General features: G+C 38.8%; 1 pseudogene; it reads left to right on the forward strand.

Moving 5' to 3' along the window:
* The first annotated feature begins 3,066 nt into the window (after positions 1 to 3,066).
* LOC109676320 (tRNA (uracil-5-)-methyltransferase homolog B-like) lies at positions 3,067 to 4,734 on the forward strand (annotated as a pseudogene).
* Positions 4,735 to 14,126: the final 9,392 nt, after the last annotated feature.

Raw genomic sequence — 14,126 nt, forward strand, 5'->3', positions numbered from 1 at the left:
ATGTTTATGCAGCACCCCTGGGGAGGAGGAAAAAGCTAGGGTTGAGAAGACAAGATGGAGCCAGTAATGATTATTTGTTTGTATTGTTGTCCTGAGTTGCCATTGCATAACCAAGGATACTCCCTAGCATTATTCTTCTCTCAGTGACCCTCAAATTTTCCCTTGCTGAAGGATCATCCCATCAATAGATAAGGATTCTGTTAACACTTCTATCTTACAAAAAAAAAATTCACTCTCGATCCCACTATCCAACAGCTACCATTCCATTTCTTTGCAATGGCCTCCCAGAAGAATTCCTGTACCCACTGACCCCAATTCCTATCTCTTGTTTTCTTTGCCCACTCAAAGTCTTCATCACTACTGCTCTATCCAAATGGACATTAACAAGGTTACCTCAAACCCCTCATTGACAAAGCTTGGTGGTCACTTCTCAGATCTCAACTTATTGACCCAGCTGAGCAATCCTGCCCCTTTGATTTACTTATTTTTCTTTGGTATAGGAAACCTCACACCTTTGGTTTTACCATTAATTTACTGGGTCAGTCTTCTGTCCTGGCCCCTCTTCTCTTTGACAACTTAATGGCAGAGTGCACTAGAGTTTAGCCCAAGGTCTCCTGTTTTCCACATCTATGCTGCTTCTTTTGGTGTTCTTGTTCATTCTTATGGCCTATAACTGTCTCTGTAGGCCCACACCTCCCTCCCAGTACTTGCCTCATGTATTCAACTCCCACTTTGAGCGTCTAATAGACATTTCAAACTCATATGAGAAAAACTGAACTCTGGATTTTCAGACTTGCTCTTTTCCTTTTCCTTTTGGTTATTCAGATCAAAGTTAAAAATTATCTTCAATTGTTTCTTTCATATCTTACAAACAGTATGTTAGGGTACTATTTGGGGGTGCTTTTCTGGTCACTTTTCACATCTCTACTCTTTACCTGGTCTGCCCTGTCATTATTTTTTCCTTAGAGTTTTTCTGTAGCCTCCTAAGTGGGCTCCCTACTTTTTCTTTTGTTCAATTTCAGTCCATTTTCAATACAGCAACCAGAGTGGGTTTTTTCAAAATGTAATTCAATCATCTCTCTTCACACCTTAAAATTCTCTACTGGCTTTCTACTTCACTCAGAGAGGCAATCCTCACGATGACCTATGAGACCTTAGATGATCTGCCCCATTACTGCTCTGATTTCCTCCTCTACCATGCTTTGCCTCCCTCAGATGGCTCTCTGCATTGTGCCCCCCTACCTCCCTTCTGTTCCTTGGACACATAAGTCATGCTTGAACTTGTCTTACCACTGCAAGATGGTTGTTGAGGATAATGGGTTGATATTTATTAGCTTTTCACAAATGGTGATTCATCATGATGGCGATTTCTTTGAGTGACGGAGAGAGGAGGTTCTTATTGTGAACTCTGTGCTGTTTTCCCTGCTGTGAGGATAAAAACTCTAGCAACTTGGTCTTATTCTGGCTTGCTCATATCTGATGTCTGTAGAGGAAAATATAGCTTTTATTGTTACCAGCATCTAAATTCAATTATTCTATTTAATTATTAGTTGGTCAGTGACCCTTTATACTAACTGCTCCTTTGGGATCTCACTGCAGGCACCTCAGGTGACCAAATGCCCACCCTCAGGCTTTGCCTATCTTTTGGATATATATGTTGGCTTAGTGCCAATTCTCACTAGGCATGGTCTCTGTATCTCTCTTGTGACCACCCCAGAGTTGATGGCTCTAGTCAATGGGTGTGAATTAAAAATGGCACTTTAATTTTATGCAGTGAACAGAGTTCAGTGATTCATTTCATACTATGAGCAAGTTTTGAAATATGAATAGTTGGAATAGTTGACTGCCACTAATCCATACTCACACAAGTTACTAACTCTTGGGTGTTCACTTTTCTCCTTAGTAAAATAAAATTTCTAGCAGTACATCTATCTCTGAATTCTCTGAATAGTTTTCCGAGGCTCTGCTTTCTCTGTTACCTAAGATTTTTTAAAAAGTCTCTTCTTTGAGTGTGGTATTTTCAGACGATCAAGTCTAATTTTCCTTACATTCTATACTACAAGATGTTCTACTTTTTATGGTTAACTGTAATTACAGTTACTGCTCACCTGCAGAAAGGAAGCAAATGTGATTGCCATAAAGTTGTTGATACTTTAAAGGTACAGAAAAGTTTCAGGAAGGTGCTACAGAATAAAGGTAGAAAATAAGAAGAGGAGGTGCTGTGCCTTTTGAAAAGATTTGATTGTGTAAAAAGATTCCATTAGATGAGGGGCAAAATTCACCTCAAACTCCTTTAGACAATTTCAAAAATGATTGCTCATACCTCTTGTAATGCAGAGCCATTTGCATGTGCATATTTTATTTTTAGCAAGAAGAAATGAAAAAGTGACACATAGGATATTCAAGGTGTCTGGTAATTATTACAATTACATGCTATTGAAACCCTGTCTTCTGACAAAAAATTGCTAAACAGATTAGGAGTCTGGATCTAAAGAAAAGGAGTCATTAGTGACTGCTTTCTAAGAATCTGCAAGGAAAAATAAGGACATGGGTTACATTTTCTGATAATTGAAGTGGAAAAGACAGCCATTCTTCATTATCTGGGAAGCATTTGGGACTGGGGCTTTTTGCTCTTGGATAAATTCTATTTTAGTAGACTTTTTCTATCAGATGATGATTAGTGGTATTTTTTGTACCACTCAATAATGGTAAAAGAGAGAAAATAAATTAATTTTTTTTATTTACGAGATGTTACATAGCCTAAAAACATCACCAAGTCACCAGATGAAAATCTGTGGCTCTGAAGATAGACTATGTGGCCATGTAAATCTGTGTGCATTTCCAGGGTCAGACTCAGAAAAAAACTAAGCCAGGCTTCAAATAAATCAGGCACCATGGAAATAAGTACAGTAATGGTACCTAGATTAATTCCCTGAAGAGCCTTCTGGAAGAGTTGAATGAAACATGACATAGTAAGAACAAGAACAGAGAGAAGGCAGTTGGCAGGCTATTGGGCCAGGACTTTTTGGGAAGGTCTCAGAAGAAGAGTCTGCCTCTCCTGGCAACATGGGGAAGCATGGTCTCAGAGTGGAGTGAGTGGCCGGAGAAAGTCCATGCTGGGAGAAACCTTTTGGTTTGTTGTGGCAGGTTTGTAAGGGGCCTTTTTGGTTAGGAAGGAACATAAGAGGGATGAGAAAAAAGGAAGATCAGAGGAATGGTTAACCTGGCTGAAGCCACCAAGCTAGACTTCCCGGTGTGCCAGAAAACTACTGGATCAGTCACAGCTCTTTTGGGGCACAGCATGTAAGGGAAATTTCAACCACATGATTGCCATGAAGTATCCAAGAGGACAAAAAATCAGAAGAAACGAAACTATGTTGAGTTATTAAATGGTTCCTGGCAGGAAAGGCTGACTGATGTAACGCCATGCTGGAGGCTGAGCTATGAACATCTCAAGGTGAAATTTGAAGCTCAGAAGGAAATTTTAGAAAGGCTAGAGTCTTACCTGCAACTGCTCAACTGAGTAAGTGGCACAGTAACTGCACCCCAATCAGAGGGTCTCTGTTGTCTTCTCCATTTTATTATACCCTCTCTTGTCATCAATGGCTACTGAAATAAGTCTACTTTTACTGTGAATCGAGGCCCATATGACAATCAGAAAGCTGTAGGGTACTACTTGGAAACGTGAAGAGGTGGGAACATTGTGTGTAGTCTAACCATCTGAAAAACATCCTTGAGAACATGATCAAGTGGTTCAGCACTTTGAAATATTCCTTCAACAGTCTCCAATGGAACTCTGCCTTGTGTTTCCTGAAGGTGGATGTTGGCACAAGCTGACAGCACAAACATCAATAGCCAAGGACACACAATGGCTACTATCACTTTCTATCCCCAGCAATTAAGTCAGGACTGATTACTGTAGAGCTTGAAGAGAAAATTTGTCAGAGATGAGTCTTTACTTGACTCCAAATATTTTGTCATCTGGGCAGGAGGAACTCTGTTCAGAAGCAGATAGTAAAGGAGTTTTTCATCAAAGGCCCAGGAGCAGTCTGTGACTTGACCACACTTTATTTCCAGGAAAGCACCATGACTCCTTGCAGCCATCAGCAATCCCTCTACCAGCTCCTATTTGGGGAACCCCACGTCTTTGAAGAACTTCTGGGCTTGAAGGGCCGTATCTTTCCAAATGCCCTTTTCCAGATTAACACTGCTGGCGCAGAGATGCTCTATTGGAGCTGAGTTGGGTTGCTGAGTGGAGTGAATTCTAATACCATCCTCCTTGACATCTGCTGTGAAACCGGTGTGATTGGTCTTTCTCTGGCTCAGCATGCGTTCAGGTTCTTGGGATTTAACTGGTGGAACAGACGGTAGAGGATGCCAGGGGGACTGCAGCCTTCAGTGGTATCACCAACTGTGAATTTCACACTGGTAGAGCAGAAAAGATTTTGCCACGGCTGTTAAAGTCAAAGAAAGCCGGGCAGTTAATTGTTGCTGTGGTGAACCCAGTGTGTCACAGGTGGTGTGAGTCATGTGAAACTGCAGGGTCATCCCCGTGCTAGTTTTTGTTTCTTGCAAGCCCCATGGTTAAACCACAAGGAAGTTCACTGAGCTGTGCTGTCCTCCAACCTCTGCTAAGAAGCTTCTAGGTGAGCCTTGGTCCTGAGACAAGCTGTACCTGTGGATTTGTTTCTCCATCCTCCACCCTGCGAGCTGGTGCTCCGCTTCACTGGATGAGCAGCCTCCTAGAAGACTGCAGGCTATTTGCTAAGGCTGAAATTTCAGAAACTTCTAGGTTTGACAGATCACTACATTGCACACCCTGGCAGCATTACTGGGAGAACCAATCTTCAGCTCATGAGCAAGAATATAGCAGGCCTACTGTCTGAGCCAGATATAAGCTGAGTTGTCAGAATTCCCTGTGATTATTCACGTTTGCCTAGTTTTGACCACTTCTAACTCCTTGGTCCTGGATCTGCATTGCTTCTTTCTTTTGTTGTCAGCCTATTATGGTCCCAATTTATAGCCTTGCCTCCTCCATCTGATTTTATTTGTGCTGGGATGATAACTGCTCTCTAAGCAGCTGGTAATAATTTCACATTGACTAGGGTCTGTGCATTTGCTCAGAGATTTTGCCATTTTTAGGACTTCAAGTTCATGAGCTAGGAAAGGATTAGAACTAGAACCAAGCTGAGCTTTTTAAAAAACAGATCAAGCTATTAAGTGATTTCAAGGTGACTGAGTGATCATCAATAGATTAATTTATTTGGATTTTCTAGGCTTTGAGGCTTCTCGAATGCCTTTTGAAAATGATGTTTTGCCCTGGAGCAATAGAACTGATTAGCTTTCATCCATAGAAGGAGAGTTGGTCATTTGAGAGACCCTAAAGGAAAGGAGATTTTCAAAGGAGAGACTGAACACCTATAATTGTGTTGTATAGTACAGAGTCAGAAAGTACCCAAGTCCTGTAACAGTCTAATATGTACTATAATAAAGTTGATATTGAGAATTGAAAAAAAAAAGAACAAGGACAAGAAGGCAAGTTAAGGTGCTACACTTGGGGAAGACTTCTTAGCATTTTTAAATTCATGAAAATGAAATGATAAAAGAATGAGTTAAAAAAAGCCACAATGTGCCTTATACAGAGAAATCAGCAACACAGTCATTACGATTTCTTTTCTTTTTTTTTTTAACTTCTAATGGTTCTATAAAACCCTCATAAACTTCTAGAACCTTCCAGAGGGGATTGCATTTTACATTTAGGTCTGTGATCCATCTTGATTTACTTTTTTTGTGAAAAGCCCAAGGTCTATGTCTAGAGTCATTGTTTTGCTAGTGGCTGTGCCCTTGTCCCAGACAACCTGTTGGGAGGACTGTCTTCACTCTGTTGGGATGCATCTGCTCCTTCGTCAAGGATTAGTTGATTGTACTTTTGTGGGTCTATTTCTGGGTTCTCTATTTTGTTCTATTGATCTTTCTTTTTCTTTTACTCATATGTGCATACAATGTTTGGGTCATTTCTCTCCCCTTCCCCCCACCCCCTCCTTTTCCCCCACCACCTCTCTCTCCCCCTCTACCTCCTTGCTACCAGGCAGAAACTATTTTGCCCTTATCTCTAATTTTGTTGAAGAGAGAGTATAAGCAATAATAGGAAGGAACAAGGGTTTTTGCTGGTTGAGATAAGGATAGCTATATAGGGAGTTGACTCACATTGATTTCCTGTGCATGTGTGTTACCTTCTAGGTTAATTCTTTTTGATCTAACCTTTTCTCTAGTTCCTGGTCCCCTTCTCCTATTGGCCTCTGTTGCTTTAAAGTTTCTGCATTAGTTTCTCTGCATTGAGGACATCAAATGCTATCTAGGTTTTTGTTTCATTTTGTTTTCTTTTCTTGTTGGGTTTCTTGCCTATCCTCATACCTCCCTTGTGTGCTCTCACCTCATCATGTGATCGAAGTCCAATCTGTATGTTCTATTTCAATGAGATTGTTATAAACTTCATTTAAATAATTGTTATTCTGATAATGTGAACTTTTAGAAATTATTGTGATATTTAGTCCTCCTTGCAAATGTTCAATGCCATTATAATTTCAGGAAACAAATTTTTTTCTTCTTTTTTCTTGTATTTCAGGCTTCAAAATAATCCCAGAGATAAATTGGAACTTGAGATGCTTTGAATAATTTTTACTTACACTGCACAATGGTAATTTATCAAGCCCAGATGAAACACACAGAGATTTTGTAGCTTATGCTGGAGGTCGTGTTTTCTCTTGCTCCCCCAGACTGGTGAGTGCTTACCTGATCCAGGCTTAGTGTCCTGAGTTTCCTTTCTTTGTCCCACCCTTGATGGCACAATTTTAATTTCTAACTTGCTGAATTCTTTCTTCTGTTTTCTAACCACAATCTCTAATAGCCTGTCTCTCCCTTTTTTTAGTGTTAATTATCCCAATAAGGAGTGACTAGCAACTTAGATAGTAGGACCAAAATTCTCATACTCATTTGAAGGAACTACAAACACTTACAAAAGAACATACCAGATGCTAGAGTGTCACATAAGAAATGACGATTGGGAGGGTCCTATTATATAGTTAAAAGTAACCAAGTTTTATTCCTTTCTGAGCTGCTCAGCTGTAAGGTCTTATTACCTGATTCTTTGTCTACTTTCCTTTCAATTTACTGGGCAACTGATTCCTCTGTGTACCCCAGTTATTGCCATTATCGCAGAAGATACCATTGTCAACTTTTGCAGCCACAGACATCAAATTCACGACATCATCAATGTCATGAAATCCATCTCCAATCTCTTCATCACCAATGCCTATAACTCCATCCTGAACTTGTCAGCTGGGACTGCTATGCTTCTGAACCCTAAGTTCTGATAATTAGGGAAATGGTTTTAATTTCTTGATTACAATAATGATATACTAAAATATTTATGGCTAAAAGATATTATGTCAGGTATTTACAGTGGAATATTTGAATGCAATAATCAAGTCCTTATGGAGGAAAGGACCAAGTGGGGTAGCATGTAGACAATACAGGAGAGGTAACGAGTTGATAATTGTTCAACCTGTGGATGAATAGAAGAGCTCATGATTTTATGGTTCCCATTTTTGCACGTTTGGAGTTTTCTGCTATAAAAATGTTTTCTAAAAACCTCCAATATCTTCCTATCATTTCTCTCATTTAATCCTCCAGAACCTTAATGACTCTGTTTTCCTGCAGTCTATTAACTCCTATCTGGACTTACATTTTCTTTGTTTAATTTAGTTACTCTTTTCCTCATGTTTTCTTCCTTATAGCCATGGCTTCTGTCCTACTGAAGAAAAATAAATCATACAATATTCAACATGAAATAAATTTTTGGATTGCTTACTATGTGCTTGGTAATGAGTGGGTGTAAACAAACTGATAAGGCTCCTGTACTCATGGAGCTTGCATTTCAGTGGGAAGCAGGCAGATGATAAGGAATAATGAAATAATGAACAGGAAAATAATAGAGTGATACAAATTCTGCAGAGAGCAGATCAGTTGATGTGATGGAGAGTAACCTCAGGGACTATTTAAGGTTGATCATAAAAGGTCTTGAAAAAAAGTGCCATTTTGAGCTGAATTCCATGAAGAGCCATCCAGGAAAAGGTCTTCAGAGAACATTATATGGACAGGAAACAGCACTAAAGTCTTAGGATGGAACAGGCTTATTAAGCTGATGGTTAGGTGACAGAACACTGTTGTAGACAGTTATCAGCACTAATTCATTACTTTTCACCTAAGCTGGACCCTCAGCACTCCTGGAAACCTACTTTCTACTTTCTAGTTCCTGTTCTCACATATTTCAACTATTCATCTTCTCCTTAAATCCCCACTTCCCAGGGCTCTCCCACTGTGAACAGATTTTCTCACTTTTTTCCCTGGTGGTACTGGGATTTGAACTCAGGGCTTTGCACTTGCTAGACAGGTTTTCTACTGCTTGAGCCATGCCTCCAGCCCTTTTTGCTTTGATTATTTTGGAGTTAAGGTCTTCCTTTTTGCCCAGGCTGGCTGGTACCACTATCTGCCTATTTTATGTTTCTTGTTGTAACTGGGATGACAGGCCTGACCACCACACCAAGCTTTTTTTCTGTTGAGATATGGTCTCAAAAACTTTCTTTTGACTAGCCTCACCTGAAACTGTGATCTTCCTGATCTCAGCCTCCCAAATAGGTAGGATTACAGGAGTGAGTTATTGGCTTATTGTTAATGATAAGGTCCATTAATAAATGTTTTTGTGGTACTTCCACAAGGTTTAAGGCACAAGGCCATAGCACTAACAATGCAAGTCATATTCAAGGAACTGCAGGTAGTGTAGCAACACTGGAATGTGGGGGAGGTGGGAAGAAAGGAAGCTCAGCCAGAGATAGTCAAGGGGCAACTCATGAGAGCTTCAAATGTCTGTTCAGAGTTTAGATTTCATTAAGAAAGTGACTGGATTCTATCAAGGTGTCTTACATAGGAGGTGATTTCAGATATGGCTTTAAAAACCATTCAGTAATGAAAGTATGAGAAATTTCCAATAAGAGGCAGAGAAAGACATTCTTAAGAGCACCTACATCCAATGGTAAAATCCCCAAGATGGCAATAATTTGGCAGCATTTGAACATAAATTTACCAAATTACTTGAGAATAACTTTGTGTATTAAATCTTTGGAAGATTAATTCTCCTTCTAGGACACTGTTTAATTTTGATTTAGGGAATTGGTTTGATTTAATTTTGATTAAATTTTGGAGAAGAGATTGAAACCTTAGGAAGTCAATTATCACAGTCCCAGTATGTTTAAATAAGAAATCCAAGGGAGAGGACCCTGAAAACAAATAGAAAAGTCATACACTTTGTTCTTTCACATAAAACTGCAAGTAATTCAATATGAAAGTCAACATCAAATACAATTCCAATCTGCTTATCAGAATTCTTGCACTTCTTTTTTAAATTATCATATTATTGTTGTACTGGGAGTGCATTGTGACATTTACAATCTATCTTAAATTCATCCCCTCCACGTTCTCCTTTATCTCTCCTCCCCCATTCTTAGAATAGTTTCAGTAGATCTCACTTTTTCACTTTCATACATGAGTACATAATATTTCCACTATACTCACCTTCCTTCACCCTTTCCTTATATCCTCCCCCTCCCACTGGAACCAATTCCCAGACAGTACCTGTTTTACCTTCCTGTTCTCTGCTTTTTTTTTTTTAAAGCATTTTTGTTTGTTTAAGATATCTATACAGGGAGTTCCACTATGACTTCCATGGATATATGTATTATATCCTTAGTTGGTTCATCCCCTCCATTTTTCCCTTTTCTACCTTAGTCCCCTTCTTATGATTTCAACAGGTTTAAGATTTCTATATTTGTTCTTGTATAGAAAGTACATCAACCATTATTCACCTTCTTTTACCCTCTCTCTCTGGTTGATGCCTTTCCCTTAGGGTGACTGTTTTTCATTCTTGTCCTTTGTTGCTCAGTAGGATTTTTGCCTTGGTATTATACCTATATATACATTGTGCTTAAGTCAATGTAACCACTGCATTTTCTCACCCTTTTCCTGCTATCCTGTATTGTTTAACAGTTTTCATCATGCTTCCTATGTCTTGTTCCTAGATGTGATGTATTTCATTTTTATTTGGTGTCTTTCTTTTCTTCTTTTCTTCTACCCTTGGTCTCCTCTACCAGTCCCACTTTTAGATACATGTTCTGTATATATTTCTATGTGTAGAAATATTGCTTGTATTTGTATTGTGTCTGTCTTCCACATATGAGAGAAAACATGCAGCCTTTGGTTTCCTGAACCTGGCTAACTTCACTTAAGATGATGTTCTCCAGTTCCATCCACTTATCTGCAAATGACAAAGTTTCATTCTTCATTAAGACTGAGTAAAACTCCATTGTACATATATACCACATTTTATTAATCCATTCTTCAGTTGTAGAGCATCTTGCTGCAATAAACATGGGTGTGCAGATGTCTTTATTGTAACCTGACTTTCCTTCCTTTGGGTATATCTGTAGGAGTAGTATTGCTGGATCATATGACAATCTTATTTTCAGTTTTTTTTTTTTTTTTTGAGGAGGCTCCATACTGTTTTCCATAGTGGTTTTACTAATTTACATTCCTATCAGCAGTGTACGAGGGTTCCTTTTTTCACACATCCTCACCCCCATTTGTTGTGTTTGCTCTTTATGGTAGCCATTCTAACAGGAATGAGGTGAAATCTTAACATGGTTTTGATTTGCATTTCCATTATGTTCAGAGATATTGAGCATTTCTTCATGCGTTTTTTGGTCATTTGGGCTTCTTCCTTTACAAAAACTCTGTTCAGTTCATTTACCCATTTCTCACTGGGTCATTGATTTTCTAAGAGTTTAGTTTTTTTTTTTTTTGAGCTCTCTGTATATTCTGTTTATTAATTCCTTGTCAGATATATAGCTGGCAAAGATTTTCTCCCATTCTGTGGGCTGCCTCATCAATCTGGTGACCATTTCTTTTGTTGTGCAAAAGCCTTTTAGTTTTATGTAGTCAATCTTTTCTCTTAGTTGCTGAACCATTTGAATTCTATTTAGGAAGTTATTGCCTATGCCTATAAGTTCCAGTATATCCCCTACTCTTTCCTGAACTAGCTTTAAAGTTTCAGGTCTTATATTAAAGTTCTTAATTCCCTTTGAGTTGATTAAGGTGAAAGACATGGATCTAGTTTCAGTTTCCTGTAACTGAAGATATCCAGTCTTCCTGGCAAAATTTGTTGAAGAGGCTGTCTTTTCTTCATCATATATTTTGGGGGTCTTTATCAAAAGTCAGGTGAGCTGTATAGATTCATCTCTGGGTCTTCTATTCTGTTCCATTGGCGTTTATGTCTGCTCTGTTCTAGTACCATGCTGTTTTTATAGCTATGGCTCTGTAGTATAGTTTGAAGTCAGGTATTGTGACACCTCCAGCATTGCTCTTTTTGCTCAGTATTGCCTTGGCCATTTGAGGTCTTTTGTGTTTCCATATGAATTTTAGTGTTGATTTTTAATCTCTGTGATGACTGTCATTGGAATGGTGATGGGGATTGCATTGAACATGTAGATTGCTTTTGGTAATATATCCATTTTCACAATATTAATTCTGCCTGTCCATGAGCATGGGGGATCTTTCCATCTTCTGTAGTCTTCTTCAATTTCTTCTTCAGTAGTTTGTAGTCTTCCATGTAGAGGTCATTCACATCCTTTGTTAAGTTTATTCCTAGGTACTTTTGTTTTTTAGGCTATTGTAAATGAAATTGTTTTTCTAGATTCTTTCTCAGCCTGTTTATTGTTGGTGTATAGAAAGGCTACTAATTTCTGTAAATTGATTTTGTATCCTGTTACTTTGCTCAAGGTGTTTATGACATTTAGAAGTTTTTGGTAGAGTTTTCTGGGTCTTTTATGAACCTCTTTTTTCTTTCACTCAGGTGGTTATGGGATTTTTCCCCAGAATATACCAATAACAAATTTATCTACTTGTTGTTTTTAGTGAAATCATGTAGGAGAAAATCTATGCCTCCACACTTCATTATGGTCTTCAGGGCTCCATGTCATCCAGCCCTCCCCTAATTCTCTAGCCTCACCTTCCTTCCATCCCTCCAATGCACTGAAATCTTTCTGCCTGGAGCCTCCCACCTCCACTGGCTACCTCCCACTCACCACCCTTTGCTTCCCAGCTTCATTGTCAACTTGCTCAGACACATACTCTTAGACCTTTCAGATGGAGTCAGGGCTCCTAGTTATGCATTCTCAAAATGACTATCAAGCATTCTTTCAAAACCCTTAGCACGGTTTTTAATTTTTATTTTACATTTGTATTTTTAAAAGTGGACTGTCATTGCTTAATTTTTAAATACATATTTGATGATATTTTGCTTTTCTCCTCCCCTTTTAGATCTGATAATCCCTTTAAAGAAGACCCATTGTCTTCTCAGCACTTAATCCAGTGCCAGGACCATGTCCATGTAGTGGGATCCTTGATTTACCTTACTTTGCTACTTTGTTTTGAATTTAGAGATTGTCAATTGTAAAATAATGGCTGTCAGTTGTTGCTAGAACACACTGCTTGTTTTTGCACAGAGCCTCTTGCAGGCCAGCATGCACGCTAACCATTATGCATTCTCCAATGTCCTGAGTAGTTTCCGTACTCTCATCCTAGATCAATAAAATCAGAATCTTTAGAGCAGTGGTTCTCAATGTGATCTAGGTTCTCATCCTAGATCAATAAAATCAGAATCTTTAGAGCAGTGATTCTCAATGTGTGGGAATTTGTTAAAAATATGGAATTTTGTTCCTCCCTTTCCCAGTCAGAAATTGTAGATGGAGATGAGCAAGTCATGGCCGTGGTGTTTAACAAGCTGGGCAAGTGATTCTGAAACATAAAGTTTGACAGCCACACCACTGCTCTAGTACAATCACAGTCCCCTGGAGGGATCCGCACAATGCAAATCCACACCTACCTCCAGAGTTTCTTCTTCAGCATATCTGGGGTAGGCCTAGGAATTTACATTTCTAACAAGTTCCCAGGTGATATTGATGTTGCTGGCCACATTTTGAGAATCACTGCTCTGGGACAAAAGAGCAGCAAACATTTTCTGTAATGGTGTCTTAGTTCATTTGGGTTGCTACATCAAAATACCTTAGACTGGGGAATTTATAAACATCAGAAATTTATTGCTCAAAATTAAGGAGGCTGGGAAGTTCAAAATCAGGGTGTCTGGGAGGGTTCACTCTGAGCTTCTAAGATGGTACTTTTCATGCGTCCTCCCTCATGTGTCAGAAGGGACAAACAAGGTCTTTTGGGCCTCTTTTTTAAGGGCGGTCATCTCATTCATGAGCACTCGACCCTCACAACATAATTCTTTTAAAAGGCAATCATCCAATTCATGAGGGCTGAGATTAAGTTTGAACATAAGAATCATGGAGGGACACAAACATTCAAACCACATCAAATGGCAAGACAGTGAATATTGCATACTTTGTGGGTCATACGGTCTCTGTTGCAACTCCTCACCTCTGCTGTTGTATCAGGGAAAGCAGCCACAGACGAGATGGAATCCAATAGGTCCCTGGTGCTGGGCTGGATTTGGCCCATGAGCTTTCATTTTTCAGTCCTGCTCTAGAGGGTGGTACCCAGGTATTTGTCTAAGACAGTGTTCCTGAACATTGTACAAGTTAAGCATTCCGGATCTGAAAATCTGAAGTCCTCCAAAATCTGCAACTTTTCAGTGCCACAATAGAAAATGTAACACTATAAAACTGTTTTGTGTGCATTATTAAAAATATTATGTAAAATTATCTTTAAGGCTATGTGTATCTATGAACATAAATAAATTTTGTGTTTAGATGTGGGTTCCATCCTGAAGATATCTCATTATATATATGCAAATATTCAAAAATTTGAAAAACAAAACATGAATCTGACACTTCTTGTCTCAAACATTTTGGATGAGATATTCATTCTGTTAAATCACTTGGTGAGATATGAAATAGCCTTAATTCCTCAGACCAATTTAATCAGCACCTTTTGTGTTGGGGTCCCAGCCTCATTGTTTTTTTAATTTTAGTTTTGAATTAGCATATATTAGTAGT

Source organism: Castor canadensis, chromosome 9 (assembly GCF_047511655.1).
Source record: "Castor canadensis chromosome 9, mCasCan1.hap1v2, whole genome shotgun sequence".
NCBI classification, from domain to species: Eukaryota; Metazoa; Chordata; class Mammalia; order Rodentia; family Castoridae; genus Castor; species Castor canadensis.